Source organism: Hypomesus transpacificus, chromosome 11 (genome assembly GCF_021917145.1).
Source record: "Hypomesus transpacificus isolate Combined female chromosome 11, fHypTra1, whole genome shotgun sequence".
Taxonomy (NCBI): Eukaryota; Metazoa; Chordata; class Actinopteri; order Osmeriformes; family Osmeridae; genus Hypomesus; species Hypomesus transpacificus.
In genome coordinates, this window is record NC_061070.1 from 17,828,138 (window position 1) to 17,842,457 (window position 14,320).

Sequence of the window (14,320 nt, forward strand, 5' to 3'; positions counted from 1 at the left end):
GAAGGAGGGAGAGAGGGAGGAAGGTAGGGAAGGAGGGAGAGAGGGAGGGAGGGAAGGAGAGAGGGAGGGAGGGAGGCAGGGAAGGAGGGAGAGAGGGAGGCAGGGAAGGAGGGAGAGAGGGAGGAAGGTAGGGAAGGAGAGAGGGAGGAAGGCAGGGAAGGAGAGAGGGAGGGAGGCAGGTAAGGAGGGAGAGAGGGAGGCAGGGAAGAAGGGAGAGAGGGAGGGAGGCAGGGAAGAAGGGAGAGAGGGAGGCAGGGAAGAAGGGAGAGAGGGAGGGAGGCAGGGAAGGAGGGAGAGAGGGAGGCAGGGAAGAAGGGAGAGAGGGAGTGAGGCAGGGAAGGAGGGAGAGAGGAAGGCAGGGAAGGAGGGAGAGAGGGAGGGAAGGAGGGAAGGACGTTAGCAGGCCTCAGGACTGTGCCAGAGACCTGTCTGTCCCCTAGACAGCCTTCTCTCCATTAGACACGTACTGCTCTGAGTGACGCCTGATAAGAAAGACAGACTCCTCAGTCAGCTGGTTCTCCTCTCCCTCCCTATCTCTCGCTCTCACACACATGCACATATGTACTGTACACACACACACACACACGCACACACACACACACACCTCTCTCTCCTTTCTTTCACTACCAGGTTCTGGAGAGCGACCTGACAGGAGTGAAGGATCCGAGCTGTCAGTCAAGGCCATCATGGAAGATGAATCCAGACTCCGACCACAACAGTTGGGTCCGAAGCCGACAAGTGAAGTCAAGCTATATGGATCGAGCCATTCAAATGGCTGGCAGTGTGTGTGTGTGTGTGTGGGGGCATGCGTAGGAAAGGTATAGGCGAGCAAAGCAACAGGGTGGGTTCTGAACAGACTGAGACAGGCTGATAGAACATGGAGGACAGGAAGACGAGGCCGGGGAGGGCAGGAAGGGAATAGTTCTCATCAGGGAGGGGGGGCAATACTCCCACAACCAACCCTTAGGTGGAGGAGAGACCCCTCAGCTGGACATGAAATATGAGTTTTGATCAAAACCATAATAATCCATCCCATAATGATCAGGATTAAACACACGCACGCACATACAATGTTTTTCTTTGAAAGCCTTACTTCGTCACTACGTTTTAGCTTTAGAGGGCGGGTGCTTTTTACCCATATCCTTATCTATGGTCCCACAGCATGATTTTAAATCCAACCGCCCATAAACAACAAGATAATAAATGTCCCCCTTATTAAATGGATCTGACAGAGAGATGAATGCATCCAGAACACGTATAAAACCGCAAAGGAATTCAGCGTCTGTCGCTGAGCTTTGACTGAATCTGTCCCACACAAAAAAATTATCAAACAATGCATCCAGCATATAAAACAAGCAGAGACACAGGCGAGTCCACGTGTATCGCTCTCTCCTCCATCATAGGAAAAGCTCTGTCATCAATAAATCACATGGGTATGCATTATACATGCCTGTCTGTGCATCCAGGCACATGGCCGTGCCCATCTCCACCGGACCAGAACAGAAAGCACCCAAAACGCTGGGAAACATGCATGACGGCCATTCCTACTAAACACTCGCTCACACCAATTTGAATGAGTGAAAAAAAAGAAAAAATACATACTGTGTTTGGATGACAGTAAAAACGATAGATTTGTTTGATTGGATGGGAAACGACTGTGTAACCTGGCATGATTGTGGACTGAGGAGGACAAACAGAAGAAGCGTGTGGACCAGCTCTCTGTTGATAAGACTGTCGAAGATGACTGAAAGCGGGCGCCATGCCAACCAAGCATGACCTTACGTCCTCACCCGCCGACGAGAGCAGGTAGCAACACGCTGATTAACAGGTGAAATCCCTCTCCAATCACACAGCAGTGTGTGTTTGACAAAGGTGTTTTCACCTACACAGACACACACGCTCACAGACGCAGGACATGTTGAACAGGGAAGGAAATGGCACACTGACCCCCAACCATAGATGTTTCTGTGTGTGGGTGAAAATCGAGGCTCCTTCAATGTTCTACCCCGCACAGTAAGTAGCGCGCGCGTGTGTGTGGGCGCGTACGGCGTACTGAACAATGTCGCCCATTCAAACACTACGGGGAAAGTGGCGCTCTGCTGATGACAGCTCGTACCTTTTTCTTTTGTTCTCGGGACAGTTTCCTGCTCTTTTTCTTCTTCTCCTTCTCATCCTCGATAGCGTTCACGTCCACGTCCCGGTTCTTCTTCAGCTGGGAGGCGGCATGCGCCATGGCGACAAAGCATGCACGCACACACAGTGAAAAAACCCCGAGAAGTTAAGGACGGACTCACCAACGATCTCAGAGAAGGAAGGGGAAAAAAAAATCAGAGGAGAAAGACCCCCCCCCAAAAAAAGGATAAGAAATACGCCAAGATTCCCCTCCTGAAAAGGAGTGTGTGGGAGAACAGGTATCCCTCCTGGTTTGTCCTTTCAGAAGAAGCAGAGCAGATGATAAACAGCCTTTTTCCTCTCCTCTTCTTTCGGTGTCATCCAGTAGTGTATCCAGGAGCGAGGGAGTGAGAGAAGAGAAGCCAGGATGGAGGGACATGAGCAGCACCAGTCACAGAGGTGGAGGAGCGCGAGCGAGCGAGCATGTGTGTGTGTGTGTGAGAGATAGAGAGAGAGAGGGGGGAAGCGAGAGAGGAGAGCGGTTACTACGGTAACCACGCTCGGCTTCTGGCCGTCCTCTTTCCCGTCCCCTCTTCCTCCGTGGTCCACTACCTGCGCCCCTGCCGCCCCCCTGTGTGTCTGTGTGTCTGTGTGTCTGCGTGCGCGCGTGTGTGTACGTGTGTGTGGGAGAGGGTGGCTGTGTATGAATGAGAGTACGGGAGCCAGCTGGGGAAGACTAGGCAGGGAGGGAGCGGGGAGTGAAGGAGAGTACGGAAGGGTGGATGTACTTTGTGTGTACCCCCCCCCCCCCACCCCCCACCAGCTGGAAGTGCCCAAGTGAGCGAGGATATGGGGGGGGGGATGTAGAGAACAAGCTGTGGGGGGAGGGGGCAGGTGGGACGGTCCTGATGGTAATTCAGTGCAGACATGCTCACACACACACACGCTCACACACACACACGCTCACACACACACACACACGCTCACACGCTCACACGCTCACACACGCTCACACGCTCACACGCTCACACACACACACGCTTACACACGCTCACACACACGCTCACACACTCACACACACACACGCTCACACACACACACGCTCACACACACTCACACATACAGACTCACACTGTGGTTGGGGGAGGCAGAGGAGGCAACAGACCTGTCCAATCATATTCAGAGCTGAGCCTTGCTCCCCCTCATCAACCTGTTCTTCTGAGGATGGATGAACACAAAGCCAATAGCCACACTGCCTCTCCCCTGTCAGTGTTGGAACGATGACAATGAGGTCCGTGGTCGGAAAAATAAAAAGGGCAAACTCACTGTAATGGGCATTTCTTCTCTACACAAAAACAAACAGACGATTAAACGAAAGAATGCTAGCTTTCTTATTCTCCTCAACATCATTTGTCGCCATCAGTTATTCCTATCGGATCATAAAATACCTCAGATTCCCCGTCTCTGACACTGTGGTCATTCTACCATCTGGGGTCGGGGACATGTTTGATGGAGAGGTCAAAGAGGATCAGGGAAGCTATTGTTTCACCAAATCGAAAGGCTCTTTGTTGAAAGGAGAGGGGAGGGTGGGACGTAGGGAGGCAAGAAAGGAGGGGGAGGCTATCCACAGAGCTGGGTGAACCACAACAATAGACAGGGTTTGATTCTTATGATTAAAGAATGGAAGCGAGAGACAGAGAGAAAAGATAGCGAGAGAGAGAGAGAGAGAGAGAGAGAGAGAGAGAGAGAGAGAAAGAGAGACAGAGAGAGAGAAGAGAGCGAGATGTCTTATTCAAGATGTCCTTCACCACCGCTTGGCTCAAGTCTGACGAGGAAACGTGGAAGGGCAGCGGCCATCTTTGTTTTGCTCGGTCTGCGTCAGAGCACCTGTGAGGCTGCGTGGGTCCTCTGCCGCACACAGGCTGCCCCGGCGCATGCCTGTCTGCCTTCCTCTGCCTCCGCTCTCTGCGCGCGCGTGTGTGTGTAGTGCAGATGGGAGGGAAGGACTCGAAAAGACAGAAGAAGTCTCATCCCTCATTCTAGTCGGAGCGAGAGGAGAGACACCAGGGACACATAACAGGTTTACTCTGCGGACACCAGCCATGAAACGAAAATTGGCGTGAAATCCCCTTTTTCTGTCCTCAGCTCATCCTCCTTTTCAAACGGCCGTGCAGACACAAGCATCAGGGGCGGGGCCCCTCGTGCCCCATCATGCATCAGGGGGGTGTCACATTATGCCAAATTATCATGTTGTTGCTAAGCGAGGGCCAATGGGCTTGCTGGGGAAGGCTGGAGGATGGGGAGCATGGAAAGGTAACAGCAGCAGTTGGGGGTTTGCTCAGAGGAAGACTCAAGGCAGCCCAACCTAAATCCTCCTTCTCTGAATAAAGGCAAGCACAGAGGAGTGAAGATTATCTCCACGCTCTAAATACGTTGCCGTACACAGCTTCGAAGGAGCAAAAATCCAACAGTGACATTATAAAAAACCAACACATTTCGGCAAGTTATAAAATATAAGCTATGTCGCTTGAGAGAAAACAATTAGAACGAATCGACCGATTAAATCACAGCCAAAAGGTGTTTGAAGAGGGGCGATTCAGTTCAATTGGAGTTCCAGGGCTCCCAGAACTCCTGGCGTTGGCATGGGTGGACACACGGACACTGTGCCATAACCTTGGGCAGAGTTGGGTCTGTTCCAGATGGGGCTCGTCTTTAACGGCACCGTTTCTCCCTGTCTCTAGGCAGGCTGCCACATCCACTGCTACTGTATCGATGGGATTTACAACCATAGTAAAACACTGTTACTACATCAATACACGAGAGAGGGTCGATAGGGAGTCTTCCAAATACTGTTGGAATAAACAGCATAAATGCTGTTTTTCTGTGATCCCGATCCCTCCATTGGTGTTATAGACCTCCATCTCTGGTGAGCTATCTACGGTGTTACAGGCCTAGACCTTAGCAGTCTATTTGTCCCTGGGGGGGGGGGGGGTCACTGAACTGATCCCAGTGTGCTCGTACCCGTTGACCTTTTGACCTCTGCAGCCACGACATGCGGCCCATGCTGACAACAAGCAGCAGCTGGAGACAAACACAGCAGCGTGGTGATCGGCGATGCCTCCAGGTCAGGACGAGGTTAACCGAGATGCCTCAATATCCAGAGTGGTGTCGATAGCTCTAAAGCACAGATGTCTTACATTTTCATGTAAATATTAGAAGAAAAAATATATATATTCTGCTGTAGCCCAATATGTTATTTATTATATTGATACTCAGAATAAGGTGATTTTTTTATTCATTGTATTTTTGCACCAGGAAACAAACTGAATAGAACATGAAGAGATATGGAGTGTTGAAGACAGATAAAACTGTTCCAACAGTGAACATTTAGCAATTTTGCACAGAATAGCCCAAATAATGCTTTGATTGTCTATTTTGGGTATTACAGGAGAAGCAAATTCTCTCTCCGGGGACGAATCTATCACAGAAAAAAGTTCATTCTTATCATATGTCAAATTTCAGCCTATGAAGACAACAATGTCAGTTTGTTTTTAACCATAAAAATTGAGTGTATGTGGTCATGTCATGAAAGAGCTTGAAGCCTTCTTCTGTGAAAGGACAGCTTTCTTTCCTCATTCTCTGACCCCCTCTAGTGGTCAAAATGTGGAACTTGCTGTTGAACAATTTCCACCGAGTGACACAATATTTTTTTTTGTCACATGGCACATGACTATTACAATTCTGTAAACGTAGTCGTGTGACTAATACCAATATGATTACAAAAGACTAAAATACAAATTAATCCCTATGTCGGCCAAATGCACTTCATCTTTTTTGTAGTTCTCTGAGGAAAATATATTCATTACAACCATTGAGATGGGGTTACTAGGCTGGCTGTGCCAATGCAACCATGAACACAGGAGTGTACGGAACATCATTCTTGTCTGCATGGGCGTCTAGCCCCAGGGCACAGAATGCAAGGGACGAGGGAGAGGTTGGAGGTGACAGGACAGGGACAGGAAATAGATATGTCCACTCGCATGTTAAGCCCCCCGGGCTGGTTCTGACTGCTGGTGAGATTCAAACGAGAAATGCTGAAATGATGAGGAAAATAAAGGAGAAATATATTTGTTTTCAAATTGGAGAGCAAGACAGAGAGACAGACACAGAGATATAGAGAGATTGAGAGAGACAGAGAAACTCAAAAGCTTAGGGTCCGAATTACAAAACGAGTTCAAAGATGATAAAGGACACAGAGTTGATGACAAAAAAAGCCGGGTAATAAAACAGGAAAGAGTTTGAAACTAAATCAATTCTCTGTCCCCCCCACACATCTCTCTGGAGCGGCACTGCACGATTTAAATCTCTTTGTTTAAAAACATCCAGAGTGGTAAAACATCCAGGTCATTTAGACACTGAGGGCAAACGTGTGTTTATGACCCTCCATCACTTCCCCCTCATTAGCATCATGTCCGCTGTGGTCGACTCCGGGCAGAAACCAGGTCAGGAGAACACAGACAGGTTCTCCTCTTGGTGTCCGTTCCGCGGCCTCATCATCGTCCACGTTCTGATGTCTCCCTTCGTAGAACGGGGCTCGCATGAACCACGCGATGAGAGGTTTAACCCAGTTAACAGGGAGTAACCTACCTAAATGTGTGTCACATTCAGTCTCGTCAAAAAAGGGACCAACATGTCTTTCTAAGGTTTCCCCACAGAGGGGCAGCCAGACTGTGTGGATCGGCCAGGCCCAGGGCAGACGGGCCAGGCCCAGGGCAGACGGCCCAGGCCCAGGGCAGACGGCCCAGGCCCAGGGCAGACGGGCCAGGCCCAGGGCAGACGGGCCAGGCCCAGGGCAGACGGCCCAGGCCCAGGGCAGACGGGCCAGGCCCAGGGCAGACGGGCCAGGCCCAGGGCAGACGGGCCAGGCCCAGGGCAGACGGGCCCAGGCCCAGGGCAGGCTCAGGGTCACACACATACACTGTGGAGACAATCTAAAAATACTGAATATATCAAAAGCCACCCTGTTACCCTGCAAAGTGTATAGTCCACCTCGCGTGGGATCTTTCAAACCATGCGGGATCAGCTTATGAAGCGCAAAGTTACAATCAAAGAATCAACATTAAATGAATGAAGTGTGTTCTTGGACTTCCGACGCAGAACACTGTGCAAGCGCTGTCACTTCATTGAACTTCATCATCAAAGAGAGGGGTTTAAAAAAAACGATAATTCCTGCAGGATTCACTCAGAAGATCCACCTGCTGCCGGGGGCAACCAAAACTCTCATCATCCAGCATCAAACGAAGCGCGGGAGCTGCCGATGTCAAACCAAGCACGGTAACTCTTAGCAACTTAATAAGTATCAAAGTCATACATTGACCACTTTGAAGTCATCCTACATGTTTACTGCACACAACAGATGGTGTACCCCAGAAAGCTCTGACCACAGGGAATGGTTGTCATGGCTGATAGATGATTTCGAAATCCTAAACCTCAAAACAGATTAGAAGACTGAAAGCCATTACAGTCACATCGCCTTTTGCATTTGTAGCGAGTAGATCTCTGCCAAACAGCCTCGACGACGTTGCTGTTTCGTCCTGAACACTTTCCTTTGGGATACTCAATGAACACATTGACTTGTTTCTTGATTGGGGAATTTTGCGAAATCAATGGGAATGAATTTCTGCTTGATGTGAGCATCCCCATTCACCCCCCACTGGGAAGCAGTCCTTTCTGTTTCCTGTAATAATAACAAAAATGGCAATAATAAAAGGAATAAACCATTTCACGCTTGAATGAGGAGGCTAATTCACTGCCACACACAGTCAGAGATCACGTTTCCTATTCAGAAGGCCCGTTTACATAACGATCCACACAGCTATAAAACAAGGCTTCATCACTTACATCACTTGAGACACTTACTATAGAGTGTATTGTGATGATCCCTACTTCCTAAAGAAGATAATACATCAGTGCATGAAAACAGACTGAGAAAAAAGGGATTTACAACCGATTACAAAAACAATTTGGCCCAAAAAAACAAACCAAAGGAGAAGTGTTTGGTCCCATTACTGTAGATCAGACCGTAAGTGAAAATTTACAGTCACATGAAAATGAGTTGAGACCCAGCTGGGATGAGCTCACTGATGCTGACGAGAAACCATAAGGGTCTATTAAAAAACACCAACCCTTGGTTGTCACATCATCTTAATGATGCTGCGGACTGCCCTGTGGCTTTCTGACTGAAGCTAGACTCACTAAATGGGCGGCTGGATGCAGTGGGACTGACAACCAGACAGAGAGAGATCGAGGGGACGAGGGGCCACAGAGAGGGAATGATCCTGCTGAGAGGAAGAGGAGGGATGGAGGGAGGGAGAGAAGAACAGAACGGATGCTGAGGCAAGCTGAAACTGGACCAAATCGACGCAGCAGTCCAGTGGGGGGGGGGGGTTCAAATGGAAGTGTTGAAGAAATGTGACAGTCAAAGTCAAGAGTCACAACCCCGTCAATCCAACCAATCACAGACCCTCCCATCATAAGAACCTGCCCCCTCCGGGATTGAGACACATGGTTACCCCTGCTCACAGGAATCTCTCAGAGAGCATGTCTCCATGGCGACTGTTCTCCATGACGACTGTTCTCCATGACGACAGCCACCAAAGCTGTCATGAAAACCCCCTAGTCACGCTGGTGGGCGATGTGACCAACGAGTCGCCGGGATATTCCGGAACCTTCACACAAAGGAACAGCGAGCAAACAATGGTTGCCATGGCAATCAGAGCCCGATTTGGCCATTAGAGCCTCACTTGTGCGTAGTCCAAATTAAATCTGACCTGAGATCAGTTTTCTGTGTGTACGCTCCTCATATACAACAAGCCTCGCATTACTGTGGCATCTAAATAGCTACTGTTATGCAAATACTATTCATGAAAAAGGCATTCCATTTGTGCAGGCGCATTTATTAGCCTGTGTTCACATATTGAAAATCCAGCGCAGTATATTATAAAGATGGTTGAGGTTTAGCTCCTATATGTTTCCTTCTCTCTCTTTGGGAACATACTATCTATTTCAATGTGCAGGCTGATACACACTGTGCTTTAGAAATCGTTTTTTGAATTTGATAACCGAAAGTTCTTACACAACACATTGTAAGTGGGTGCCAAATGCGAGCTTGACTGTTATGTTTGGGAGGCTCATCAAACGCAAGCCCAGTCTCTTCTTCCCTGCCATGTACAAACCACCAGCACCATATGTGTGTGCCCATCAGTGAGTCCCCATGCCATATGCCTGCTTCCTGCTGGTGTCATGTGATCATTTCTCTGTCTGCTCATGGATGGGGGTGTTCATTAGCTTGGTCACAAGGTAGGTGTGTGTGTGTGTGTGTGTGTGAGTGTGCGTGCAAGTGACTGAAAGTGTGTGTAACTGAAAGTGCACTTGCGCCTTCTAGTCACTTGACTAGAAAGTGTGTAAGTCTCAGTACTCGCGGCGGTTGGCAAATGCATGTGCATGTAGGCGTGTGGGTGTTTGTTCAGGTGTTTGGGTTCGTTTTTGCTCGAGCGAGCGTGCGTAAGTGTGAAAGATGAGTGTGTGTGTGTGCGTGCGTGCTCACTGCAATCAGACCCTATTACTCTCATAAGCATGCTTTAGCTAGTGGGCAGTGGAATATCCTGAGTGTCGAGTTTCCCATGGCGATGGGATCACAGCGCAGCGCCAAGCCCTCCCTGCATGGGGACACACACGCTCCCCTCTAAAGTTGTCCTGTGTCACCATATCAGCACACACGTACACACACACGTACACACACACACGTACACACACACATGTACACAGCAAACAGCTGGCAAGAGCAGAAGGACAAAGAGAACTTCTGTCCTGGGCTTTGGTACACAAGCGCACACAAACATTACATTACATTTAGCAGACACTTTTATCCAGAGCGACTTACAGTAAGTACACGGACATTCCCCCGAGGCAAGGGTGAAGTGCCTTGCCCAAGGACACAACGTCATTTGGCACGGTCGGAAATCGATCCAGCAACCTTCTGATTACTAGCCCGATTCCCTAACCGCCCGGCCAACTGACTCCCATGCTATCTCATCTCCCAAACACACACACACACAGTGGGTACCCTCATGCTATCTTTTATACGGTTTCTCCCATCTTTAAAGCTATGGCTGCCTCACACCTTATCAGGGTGTGTAAGTACACACCCAGAGGTGAGGGAGGAAGTGACACAAGCGTCCATATTCGCAATAAACACGCCACATTAACTCGTTTTATAAAACCACTAATTCTGAGGAGAGAACAGCTATAACAAGAATACACCGCCAGGCCCTGTCTAGGTCTCAACCCCTCAAGTATGTTTCACATCTGACCTCTGCCCCAATAGCACGGCTAGCTGCTCGCATTGGGCTGCTTTCGGCATGCAGGTTTAGCTTTCACTGATTGGCAAGGAGGCCACTGGAGTCATCCTGAGCAGCTAGTGGACTTGAGTTGCATCCAGGGCTCATCGTGGCCTATGCTATTTCACTATAGCGACTGCTAGCCAAAATGTTAGCAAGGTTAAACAACAAGTGAATGACAGACAATTTCAGGTATTTTTCTTGACTCTTTTTCAGACCATGTACATGGGAAGCTATTAAAAAAGAAACTTTCTACTGATCCAAAAATAAATAACATGTTCTAACACTTTTTTTTTTTTTAACACACAAAAAAAACACACTTTGGCATGCACACTCACAGGAGAGGTGTAAGAGAAGAGGTGGCATAAATGTCGTGCCCTCTCTACCCGCCTCAAGGGCTTGACACGCCTCGTACCCCCTGTCACGAACTCTACCCCTCTTCCTCTCAGTCCCCCTGGTCCCACATTGCAACACACCCCTACAAGGAGTCAGGATAGGGCCCTGGAAAACTGCCACACTTATATAACACACACTGAAACGTACAGACTATATATGTCATTCAATCTTACTCTGATAAGGCATACATACCACTGACAATTAATGTCAAACACAGCTCAACACTTGTATCTGGGTCGAGCCTAAGCCTGTGAAGTTTGGTAACTGAAGAGGAATCGATAAGACTTTAAATTTCGGGTCCGCTATTGAGAACGCTAACATTTAAAATCCCTGATCTACCAACAGCAGAGAGAGCCAATCATCTTCACCATCTCTGAAATGTTATAGGCTAACTGAAAGGGGGAGAGGGGAAAGTAGAGATGTACTGTAGGCGCTTATCAATGTACCACACATTCAGGCTGTGACATCTGATAAGCATCATAAATCTTCCTCTAGTCCACTAATTCCATCAACCCTTTCTCCTTTGTCAGCCCTCCGACATCAGTGGAAAATGTTCTCTAATGTCATTCCAGTGGCACTGGGTTTTAGTGACAGATAAGGGAGGACATCTCCTAAGAACATACTGTACACACACACATACACACAACTCTTCTACTTACACAAACTGTCTCTCTCTCTCTCACACACACACACACACACACACACACACACACACACACACACACACTTCCTTCCCCTCCCCCACATGAGGGCTGTCATCTCCACCTCAATGCTGAGATAATATTTGGGCAACGGTGCGTATGACTACTCTAGACCAAACTAGCCGCACCATCCCTGCATCCTCACCTCCCCTGACCTAATCCTGTCACTGCAATTTAGCCACGGGGAAGTGAAAAGGTGAAAGTGTAAAGGTGAACAGAAACTCGATGGTTCCCCAAAGGTCACTGACATCACATTTGGAAAAAATTTCCTCAGAGTAGAATCCTTGATCGTTATCATCACAGCCCATCTTTAAAATCCACTACACACTGACCTTGTTTTGCATTTGTGAACCGAATCAATGAGAATGTAAGGAAATTGTTCGTGACTGTAATAATATCCTGTAGGCCTACAGATTACATAATCCTCTGTCACAGCATCACGCTCTAATTCTGGTTTAGTAGTATGCTCCTCCACTAGTAACCTGCCCACCAGCCAACCTGCTTTATTTCTGCCCTGACCTCAGGAATCATTCCGCTCTCTCTTCAAACACCTGATGACTTATATTGTGATACCTTGCGGGTGTTGCAGATGTGCTGCTAAATTGTACCTGTGGACGTTGCTTGTCTTGTCAGCACAGGAAGGATTGATCTATTGGCCAGATGACTAGGGTACATGATGTGGAAACCTAGCTACTAGTTTCAAAGCATTTGAAATGCACTGCACAAGACTTACCCATTTTAATACTCTTCTCATCCTTAGATCAGTAGCAGATAACTACATTGTAGCGGTGACACAAGGGCAGGCACGGTGAATTTGCTAGCTAGCTAATGTACTGTAGCTAACTCTTCGCCCTTCTGGACAATCTGCCAAGGCTGAAAGTGTGGTGGCGTGTTTACTGTTTACCAAAGAAAAGAGGATGAGCGTGGGAGTGTACATCCTGTGACCAACCCACTTTAGCTGCAAGTGACAGAAGGCTTACAGTGAGTTAATCAGCCAAGTGCTAATCTAGTTATGAGATCAACAAATGAGTCCCGGCCGGCCAGAAGGAACCCAGGAGGGGACAATGGACCAGGTCAGAGAAGGGTAAGCTCGAGCACGACTAGCTCTAGCTACAATGCTAGGTTACCTGCGACAGTAAATGTATTTAAAGGAGGAAGGGCACAATAAATTAAACAATTTGTTAACTGTTGCAGATGCTGAAATACTGTGTTGAATCCTGATCCCAAAGCAACTTGGGAAATTAGTTTGATAGCTCTAGCATTTAGCTCTACAAGTTGTATGGCATTGGCAACTGAACTGACGTTGGCACGGTGTATGTGCAAATAATACTGTAAATGTGACGACCACAGTCACACTACCAGGGAAAAGTCACATTAATTGAATAATTGTTATTTTACTAGATTCTATCTTGGCACATCTGGCCGCATGCTTTTAGCGGCAAATCCCTTAACCATACGCCTCCGCTGTCTGACAGTCACAAAGCCGGCGACGATTTCTTAAGCATTAGACTCGCCTCTTTCCTGGCAGCGCTTCTTCATCCCAGTGACAACTGCCGATTTTTCATCAAGTGGCTGTTTTTATTCTAGGTTTGGAGCCAATTTGACAGCAGCGTTATGCATGTGCTCTGGTAACAGCCCCTGGATGATGTCTTGCCAGGTGGTTTGTTGACTCAGACGTCGATAATTCAACTTAAACAGTATTTAATTTGGGGCTATGCCATTGCAATGAGACACTCAGAAACACTGATTAATGTTTAGGAAAGGAGGATCAGTAGCTGGTGTTGAGCAAGGGAGGGAGAGAGAAGGCTGCCCCTCAACAACAACAGCAGGTGAAGCCATTCGCTCAGTCTGACCCATATCACTCTACAAACTATCAGCTTCACTTTAATTAAGGGCTCATTTACCACACACACACACATACACACACACACATGTTGATTAACACACACACACACAAAGTTGAGTGACACATGCACGCACACTGACCGAAATACATATTTCACACACTCACTCGCTTGTTTATACTTTTACATACTCTTGGGATCTTGGGGAAGCAGACCCTCAGGAAGTACTTCAGATGCAGCTTTCAGCAACACGCATCCTTGCCAGGAGAGGAAATAGATGTCGACTCGGACAAGCAGAGAGTGTTCATTGCTTCCGCTGCGGCTTCATGAAAGGTATCAAGACACAGAAACACACACAAGGGCTTAAGCAAGCAAGCAAAAGGGGCAACCCAGTGGCTCACTGGATGAATGTCCGTACCATGTAGGCAAAGGCCTTGCCCCACTTTGCTGCATCCCTCTCTCTCTCGCCCTACATTTCCTGTCTTTGTTCACTGTCACTATACAGATATTAAAAGCAGAAATTCCCCCCAAAATATAACTTAAACAAGCATGCGCACACACTTGCAGGGGAAGATTTGAGGGCTTGCTCACATTTTCTCAAACTCCTGCAGTTTCACAGACCAACACACCACCCTCTCTCCCCTTCACTCACACACACAACCCTCACCCCTTTTCGCACACAAACTCACACAAATCTCTGTATGTCGGCCACTGATTACTGCTTGTTGGCAGCCAAAGGATGATGAGCCCTTTGATGTCCAGACTTGTGTCTGTGTGGTTTGGTCGGTGCAGTACAAATGGATAGGTAGACTGCTGTGTCTGTCATACGCATAGAGAGAGAGACATCAGCGATGAATTCACCGGGAGC